This window comes from Acyrthosiphon pisum, chromosome A1 (genome assembly GCF_005508785.2).
Source record: "Acyrthosiphon pisum isolate AL4f chromosome A1, pea_aphid_22Mar2018_4r6ur, whole genome shotgun sequence".
NCBI lineage: Eukaryota > Metazoa > Arthropoda > Insecta > Hemiptera > Aphididae > Acyrthosiphon > Acyrthosiphon pisum.
In genome coordinates this window covers 110624488-110634451 of record NC_042494.1, presented here as the reverse complement: position 1 = coordinate 110634451, position 9964 = coordinate 110624488, and the positions used below count along the sequence as shown (strand labels likewise).

The 9964-nt window shown below is 29.7% G+C and overlaps 1 protein-coding gene across 3 annotated transcripts in view; it reads right to left on the bottom strand.

Moving 5' to 3' along the window:
• LOC100163277 (disintegrin and metalloproteinase domain-containing protein 11) overlaps positions 1–9964 on the bottom strand; it is a 164535-nt gene that overhangs the window by 136133 nt on the left and 18438 nt on the right. The window lies entirely within an intron of this gene.

The following is a 9964-nucleotide window of genomic DNA, read 5'->3' as shown; positions in this document are numbered from 1 at the left end:
AAAATATAATTTTTAAAAAAGTAGGAAAGTGGGTAACACTGCTGTACAGCAGGTGTCGAGTGGGTAACTGAACTCGGTTATGAATGTGTTGACCCTGTGAACATTCTTTTATCAGCAATAATTGGTGTTGCTCTTGCAGGCCCCCATAAGTCGTGAGATGTTTTATTTTTGCTGATAGATAAATACATTTTATAAATTTTGTTATTTATTGGTATTCAAGACTAAAATGGTTTTTGACCACTATTAAGTCCCAACTAGATTAACTATTCCACCAGAAAAAATCTGAAGTTGAAAATCAAAGCATTATTTCAACTACCTATTGTGAACTCGGACATCTACATGAAGTTGGCCCCCTCACTTTGTCCGAATGACTCCAAAATACCACCAAATAATTGCAAATTAATTGCAAATCAAGTTTTCCTAATTGCAAGTCATTTTTTATATTCTTAACGAATTTTTCAATATTTTAGCCAGTCCCCACATAAAAGAAGCCTAGTCAAATTAAAAAAATGTATAATCAATATATAAAAAAAATAATATAATATTACTATAAGATTTTTTATTCTATTAAAATATTTTTTTATTTTCAAATTCGCCCAAATTCGATCTTTAAATGCTTATAAAAAAAAAATTGTGCCTATATATTTTTAATATTTTTCAACTTCCATTGAAACAATATACTAGGAGCCTTCTATTAAATTTTCAAGCTTTTTTAACCAACAAATAAAATTTTATTGATATTTCTAAAAAAAAAAACTAAAAAAAATAGAAACTGAAAATGTCCGTAAAGAGCTCAAAATAAGTCAAAATATTTGGAAAATGTTATGGTGTATAGAAAATGAAAATATTAACATTCAGTCAAAATTTCATGTACATACGGTCATTTATTCAAGAGTTGCGCCAAAAACCAAAATCAATTTTCTCGAAAACAGATTTTGCGTAATAATTCCCGTTTTTCCTTAATTTTTTTTTTGTTTTTCACGGCGCTTTTGAAAACTAGTGGAAAATTTTTACTTTTGAGTACCAACTATATTCACTTCCTAACAGAAAAGATACTGTTGAAGAAATCCAAGCATTTTTACTGTCCTAAAAAGTGATGACAGACACAAAAAAAAAAAAAGTGGGTAAGTGGATGTCGCTCTGCTGTACAGTAGGTAGAAATGGGTCACTGTATAATGGATAGTATTAAATTTGAATTCAATGATATAATATCACTGTATAAGAAAAACGATTCTGAGCGGAAACGGTTTGTCAGTCTAGGTATAAGACATATTATATACTTATCCATGGTATTAAAAAAAAAAATTCACCTATAATAGGTACCTGTAATAAATTCCAAATTATTCATATTACAATATCCATTAGGTAACGCGTCATACATCAACAACAAACCGTGGTACTAGCATCGATATATAATAGTATACTTTAGAAGTTTCAAGTACCCACGAATAATATTATACAATCACAACAAAACTAAAGTAGTTATTTCAGGTTTTTTAATATGTAATTTCGTCTAAATTTGAAATTAAAATTACTATAAAAATAAACTGTACTTATGTATTTTTAGATTTTTTGGTAACAGAATTAACTACTTACATGGAATCTTGTTTTAAATTTTCAAGCCTTAGATATAAAAATTGAACATTTTATAAATTTTTAACTACAAAATAATTATTCAATTTTAAATTACATAAATTTTGTCAAAATTCGATCTTTAAATGCTTATAAAAAAAAATTGTGCATATGTATTTTTAATATTTTTCAACTGCTATTGTAACAATGTATCAGGAGCCCTGTATTAAATGTTTACACTTTTTGGCCCAATAGATAAAACTTTATTGATATTTATAGAAAAATAAACTAAAAAAATTGATAACTGACAATGTCCGTAAACAGCTCAAAAAGAGTAAATTTATTTTCAAAATTTTATGGTATATAGAAAATGCTAATATAAACATTCAGTGAAATTTTCAAGTTTCTACAGTCATTCCTTTTTTAATTACAACAAAATAAGGAAAACGTTACGTAAGAAATCGAGTGAATATTAAATGTTGTAAAAATATGAATTTCAAACGCTCATAAAAATTTAATTTGAATTTCTTATAGACATTTTTGTTTTGATAAAGGTAGATAATCTTATAAGGAATCTTGTATTACATTTTAAAATCTTAGATTTAAAAATAAAAATTTTTACGAATTCTTAACTCAAAATAATTTGCTAATTTTCGTGATTTTTCCATATTTTGTCAATTTTTGAACTTTAAATGCTTATAAAAAAAAACTGTGACTAACGATTTTTAATATTTTTCATCTGTCTTTGAAACAATATACTTGGAGCCTTCTATTAAATTTCCAAGCTTTTTTAATCAACAAATAAAATTTAATTGATATTTTTAGAAAAAAAACTAAAAAAAAATGGAAAATGAAAATGTCTCTAAACAGTTCAAAATAAATCAAAATATTTTGAAAATGTTATCGTGCATAGAAAATGGAAATATAAACAACCATTGAAAATTTCATGTATCTACGGTCATTTGTTTTAATGTTACACCAAAAACCAAATTCAATTTTGTGAAAAATCGATTTTGCGTAAAAATTCCCGTTTTTCCTTAATTTTTCTTTTGTTTTTCACGGCGCTTTTGAAAATGACTGGACATTTTAAATTTTGACCTCCTCAACGCACCAACGATATTCACTTTCCAATCGAACAAGATACTGAAGTTGAAAATCGAAGCATTATTTCGACTACTTATCGTGTACACAGACACAAAAATAAAAAATAATAAAAAAAAAACACACATCATTGTAAAATCAATACATTCATCGTTCTACTCAGAATCTAAAATTAAAAATGTGGGTAAGCCGATTCCAAGTAGACTTGATGACAAATTCAAATAGGTTTTTAGAACTCTTATCGGTTCATTATATAAATTTGTATGTTTGGCAAAGAACCCGTCTAACATCCTATGTCGAGCGTGTGTTAGATAAAAACAGAAAATCACGGTATCAAATCCCCTTAAATGGTATAAAAAAATCTAATTAATTAAAAATATGGCCCTCGTGTAAACACGAAAATTATTCTAAAAATCAGAATGCAAATTAATTCATGTTATTAAAGGAACGTTTGATGGCAAGAGTTCTCAGTGAAACACCCTGTATAATATACAATGCATCAAACAATATATATAATATTATATTATATGAGTTACATCAAATTTGAAACGGAGATAAAGCACTTTGCCATTTGGCCAATGCGCATCAAAGGACAATTTAGCAAAGTTAAAGGGATAACGATGCTTGTACAATACATCGTTGGCACGTATTAACCCGGTGGAAGTGTATGAGGGGGAGGGTGGCGCGCAATGGAGGGTACGGATGGAATTTCGGCGATGAAGGAAAGTCATCCTGAAAAGCTTTGATGTAGTGCGCGTGGCAATGGGGAGAAGGTAAAACGTAATCAGAATCAATTGACAGCCGCGTGAATGACTAGCAGAATAATTGCGATTTCGTTAGTGTTTTATTTCACCGCCGCCGATCCAGCGTAGTAATAATAGGAATAAATAATAATAATAATAATCGTCGAAAACTTATAGCAACATCAGTGGGCGAACACTCACGCCTCAGCTATATATACAAGACAACGTGGAATAATAATATACTTCTCTAGTATTATGGTATTATGTACCTTATAGGGAGGTTCACGAAGCGAAAATGAGAGGAAGTAAAATGGTGGCTTCCCTCGAGTTTCCGACACGATCGCGGTTGACTATGAATTTCAAACAGCGTCGTTTTCCCAACAATGTGCATATTGTTCTGTTTATATCGATCCTTGTAAATAATAATATTATCTCCGCAACATATTTGTATAAAAATAACGACACCTAAATAAGTGATACGTTTTGCGTTTTGTACGAAATCATACAAGTACAAAATATTGGCGATACGTTGCGTATTATATAACAGTGAATATATTTTTAAGCGGGCAGATACCCTTTTGATATTGAATCTAATATACTCTATATTTGTATATTATTATTTAAATATATTATTATACAGATATAAATATATAATGATTTTGAAAAAAGTATGTTTTCAATTATTACAAACTCGAATAATTTTGTGTTTTTTACTATTGATTTTGGAACTAGCTTTTTTTAATTTAACGAATAATGTTAAAAATTAATATTTCCGGTAACTATTTGAATCTTTTATCTGTTAAAAATAGTTGTTAAACCTAAATTAATAGGTGCATATTTCGATTTACCATTAAATTATTCAGTATTTATGATTTACGTTGATGTAAATTACCTATTTTATTTGATAAGTATTTAAGCACGAATATTTAAAATACTAATAGTATAGCATTTGCAATCCTTGGTAACCGGTAAGTACCAGAAAATTATTGATGAAATACAATGACTCAATTACTTTACAAGATTATCATACTATTTTATATTATGATGTATATTTCAAAATAAATGTTTATAATATTAATACACAGCCTAATGGGCATTAAAACGTCTGAACGCAGTCGTGGTGTTCTTTGGTGTATATTGATATCAAACGTTTGGATTTTGAAGTTATTCGTTGGATTTATTCCACGGCGACGCGCGTCGATTATTAACGAGCACCACTTGTGAATTTAATCTCTCAAAACGTTACTTATAATTTATTAAAATATTTACACCAACATTTTTATTACATTTTATTTCACGTATTATGGAAATTATTCACTAAGCATGATCATCCTGATTAAACCTAACCTTTAATCGTCAATTTATTTAAATTATGATTTTTGGAATTTTTAAGTATAGTTATTTAACCATTAAATACTTATTTTTATTAAAGCACTATTTTTAATGTCATTCGAGAAGTTTTTTAAAGCGTTATAAACTACTTTCAACATATCTTTGTACTGAACATTTTTAACAGATATATTTTTTGAAAATGTTGATATGTATAAATCAAATTTAAATCTAATAGTTTCTGAGCTATCAAAATGTATGCACTAAGGATAATTAATAATTATAGTCCACGATGATAGGCTTAGGAGACATGAGAACTGTGATGATTTAAAGATTATAATTATTAATATTAATCTATTGACGTTATATAATCTGTAAATATTTTTGTATAATCAGTACTGCATACTATAATAATTAGTATTATATATTTTTAAATCTTATAAGTTAACATGTAGGTACCTACTTAAAATGCTTAGAAAAGTGAGCATGCTTGCGTGAATCACTCTGTAGTACACAAGTGGTAGTATATACTTTTGGGCTGCCAATGTACTGGTTACATATATCTACATATTTATAATATTATTATAAATGTTGTGACATTGCTCGACTTGATATTTTGTGTAACGAAACTTTAGCCTTTTTTCCCAGGTTTCTTTAAATTTATATTATATAATAAAATATATTTTTTTATAAGAGCACGCCACAAAATCTTTTTCACAGTGACACTTTATTAATAATTTATTAAATAATTAAACTATTACAGTCGAACGAACGAAAAAACTTTTAAAAAGAAAAAAAATAACTTGAGGGAAACCTTTCGCTCACGAGTTTAATGCGTTTTAATGAACAATATTATTACTGCACACAAACGATTATAATATTTACTAACAACAAACAAGTTAAATAACGAAATGTGTTTAAGCAGCAATGTGTCATATTATTTTACGGGTCAGGTTTAAAAAAAAAATAAATCATGTTTTTGACATTTGCTGTTTTCGAGAACGATTAAATGTCGGTATGGCGTATGTATAAGAATATCATTATAATATCAGTCGTCTGCAAGACTCTGATCTAAGTCACTGCAAAATACAAAACTGACGAAATAACAAAATTAGTGAGATATGATCATCTACGTGTAGGTAGTTATGACTAAGTCATACAGCCTTCATGTATGAGTTCTCGAAACTCATTGTCATAATATTATTATATTGTTACGAAATGAATAAACAAATAATTGGAATGCATTTCAATATTTCATCGAGACATTTCAAGAATGGGGAAAATTTCCGAGTTTAAAATATTTCAAAATGAAAATTTCCAGTGAGATATTTCCCACTCATAACACCAATAAGTGTGTACGATACGCGATACAAATAATAATAAAATATTATAAACTGTCGGACTGACCGTTTCTTTTATTACGTGTTCGACGTTCGACGGCCGTTCCACGGAATTAAATTTCGATCGGGGCGGCCCGCGCACTTGTTGCTCGCGGAAATCATCGCATGACGTGATTTACGATTTTCCACTCCGAATTGGACGCAGTGTCATTTTTACGCCTATACAGTCCCCACCCTTCACCAGTAGTCACGCGTTGACGATTATTGTTTTGCGAATAAATTATTATTACTGCACCGTATAGCGATCGCGATTTCCGTCGATATGGCTGTTACCAGATAAATCCACATTGCAATATTATTATACAATCATACACGCCCTAATCGATTTCATAAAATTGTTCACATAGACGGGTGCGTGCGACGATGTACATGAAGTGACGAACGACGGGGTTAGCCTCGACCGAGGGACGATGATGAGGGTTAGCCGATCGAAGGACAACGAAGAGGATTGAGCTGGATACCCGACCGAGGGCCGAATATGAGGTTAGCCGACTGAGGGATGAAGGATTGAGGGATGACGATGAGGTAGCCGATTGAGGGATAACGGCGATAATAGTAAGATGTCTCTTATAGTGGAATATAAAATATAAAATAAAGAGTTTTGCACAACGCCCGTTAAACACTCACGTAAAAATTTTAAACTAAAACTTAACGTTCGGTTAAATTATGCGGTAATATTATAATAACGTTGCAATTGAAACTTGAGTTTTCGCATTATCAGATGTCTTATATTATTCCGATAAACTATTTTATCTCGTTGTAATTTGTAACTATAGCCATGAACCTTTTAACTGGTTTATGTTACGTATGCGGTTAAATCACTATCGTATTATAATAAATATTTTATATTTTGAGAAGATAATAACCGATGTTAACCAGGTGCCCGTTAAAATGTTTAAAATAACCGATTACGATAGTTAAATAACCGTACCGATATCCGGAGCGCATGCGCAAAGGCCTGTTTTTGTAAATAACGTTATCAGATGCATACCTTATTTTTAACCAGCGTTGTGCAAAAACTCTCTAACATTATGGTCGATCATTTTCTATACTCGAAATATTTGATCTTACAACAGGAACATCCGTCTATTTAGAGGTAATTAAGAAATTAACAACACAGAGTATGTGACTAGTCAAATATTAGTCCTATTACTGTCGCAAATTCACAAGTTACACGTGTGTGAAGTTGGCGAGCTCCATCCCACACTTTGTCTAAATTACACTGGAAAAATGTTGTAGAGCTTAATTTGTAAGCAATTGTAATTTAGTTGTCCGCCGGTGTAATTTGGACAAAGTGGGACGATAGTGTGAACTAGGCACTACTTTAAGTTAATTTCACTTACAACTTGTCTCTGCGAAACTTACGAAACCAACTCCAAATTACTTACTAATTAAGCTCTACAACTTACAATTTGTCTGTCGTATTTTGGAAAAAGTGGGGGATGGTGTGATTATAGCAGAGTTGTATGCATATTATCTTTGAATCGGTGAACTTCCAATTCCAAATTCAACTTACGAAATACGATTGCTAACAAATTGAGCAATACCACCTACAATTTATTTATCCGGCCAACTCCACACACATACAAGTCAACAAAATTCGGTTCTAATAACATAATTTATATTCGACTCCCAATTACACTTGTTAACCTACTCAGTTAAAATCTAGTTATCTACAAACTAGAGTTTCAACAATAATTTTTTTAATAATTGTTTTTTCTGGAACCCAATAATATTGTCATCTGAAGTGAGATTAGATTTGATGACCCAAAAAATCTATGATTGATAAAAACAACGAACTGAATCCAATAGTTACCTACGTTATTGTTTCAATCAAACCTATGTAATAAACAGCAATAGTAGACATTGTCTATTTGTCTACACAATAATATTATGATGTTAATTCTAAAATGTAGACTCTAAATTATAATGCAAAGACGTTATCTGCAGTATGCTATATACTATATTATTGTTCTTCACAAAATTATACGAAAACGAGTAAAATATACCTTGCATTCAATTTTATAATACTGCTATTACATAGGTAAGGTATTAATATCGAATAATGAATTTTAGTAAGTTATAAATTCTTATAAGTTGTATCAGCATGTGTAACACGTCAAATTAGGTAGTTATGCATATTTAACTCTTAAAGTTTAAATGTAATGTGGCGGAAATTTATGTTGATTTAACTTAGTTACAATAAAGTTAATCGTTTTTTTTTTTTTAATAAGCACCCTGGCCTTGTAAAATTTACTTTCAAAATAATAATAATAATAATAATAATAAACCGTATTTTAAGCATTCATTGCATAGTACATAACTGCACGAAGATTATAAAATATTGTTTTCTATACGTTTTCTTTTTCAACTTGAGTTATCGATTAGTAGTTCGTTATTACGATTTACTTCAACCTTTTACCAACAGTATTTAACGCATATTATAATATTCACAATATATTTTAAACAAACCTATCATCGTGATACTGGAACAAACTTAAAAAATCGTTTTTCTGTTGGTCGACAATTCACCTCACCCCGATGAATAGTCTCGACGATTGGATATGTTTTTAACTACAATTACTGGCGATCGACCTTCCATATTGGTGAAATATTTATGTAATATTAGATAAACCACTGACGGTGACGGCGGACGTATCAATAATAATACTATATTAAAATATACACGTCATATATATATATAATAAAAAAATTCTGTCATATACAACATAAATAAACTTTCAGAATTATATTATTACAGAACTTATTTTTCAGTTTCGAACGAAAAAAAAATGTTCGCGCGGAGTGCTTTTAGAACTCACTGGTTTGCTTTTCATTTTTATATCGAGTACATTAATCATATATGAATGTAACCATATAGTTGTACGCATACGGTCATTAATCATAATATTTCATGTGATAATATTTCGCTTGTTTTCTTTTTCCTTTTTCAAATTACATCACAAATTATTGGAAACTCAATTCTAACCGACTATAATGCACATCACACATAGAAAATGCACACTGTTCATTCTCCTGGTGTTATAACAAGTTTGAAATTAAAATGACAACTCTTGTAATTTTTACTTGAATGGACCTTCAGATGGCCAACAAATTATTATTGTTATCGTACAAAATGCGCATACCTTATACGCATGTAGTCTGTATAATAATATCATCGGCAATAATATGATATTATCATTCTGTCGTATTATTTCTTATGACAATAATGTTATAGATTAGTACGCGGAAAACACTATTATATCGTTCGAATTGCAACATATAGGGGTGTCTAATATCTGATCTCTTTTAATATTATTGAAAAATAATCCGATGCGATATAAAACGAATTAAAATTATTAAATATTATTATGTTTAAATCGTGTCAACACGATCGTTTTATGCTTAAATGATGTATATAATTATGTTGGATACAGTACCCTATTAAATGCCATCACGAGAATTATGCATAATCCCTGCCTGAACCCAGTTAAGCTTGTTATGGTAGATGGAAAGAGCTATAGCTAGTTATACAAGCGTCGCTAAAATATATTCCGAGTGTTTGCCCGTCCAGAATCTATAAAATTCAACATTCGAAGCTGTTTTGAAACTCGTCGCCAACGTCTAATTTATTATTCGCCAACTAACGCAACGTTTATTTAAAAATATTTATGCAACCCGCATTAGCTAATTATTTATTCATATTGTTTATTTATATTATAATATGGCTGGTATACCTGTACATAAAAATGTGTAATCAGCATTATTTAAATCATTCCGAGTACACCTATTTGTCTTAATCATCTTTTGGGAGTAGCA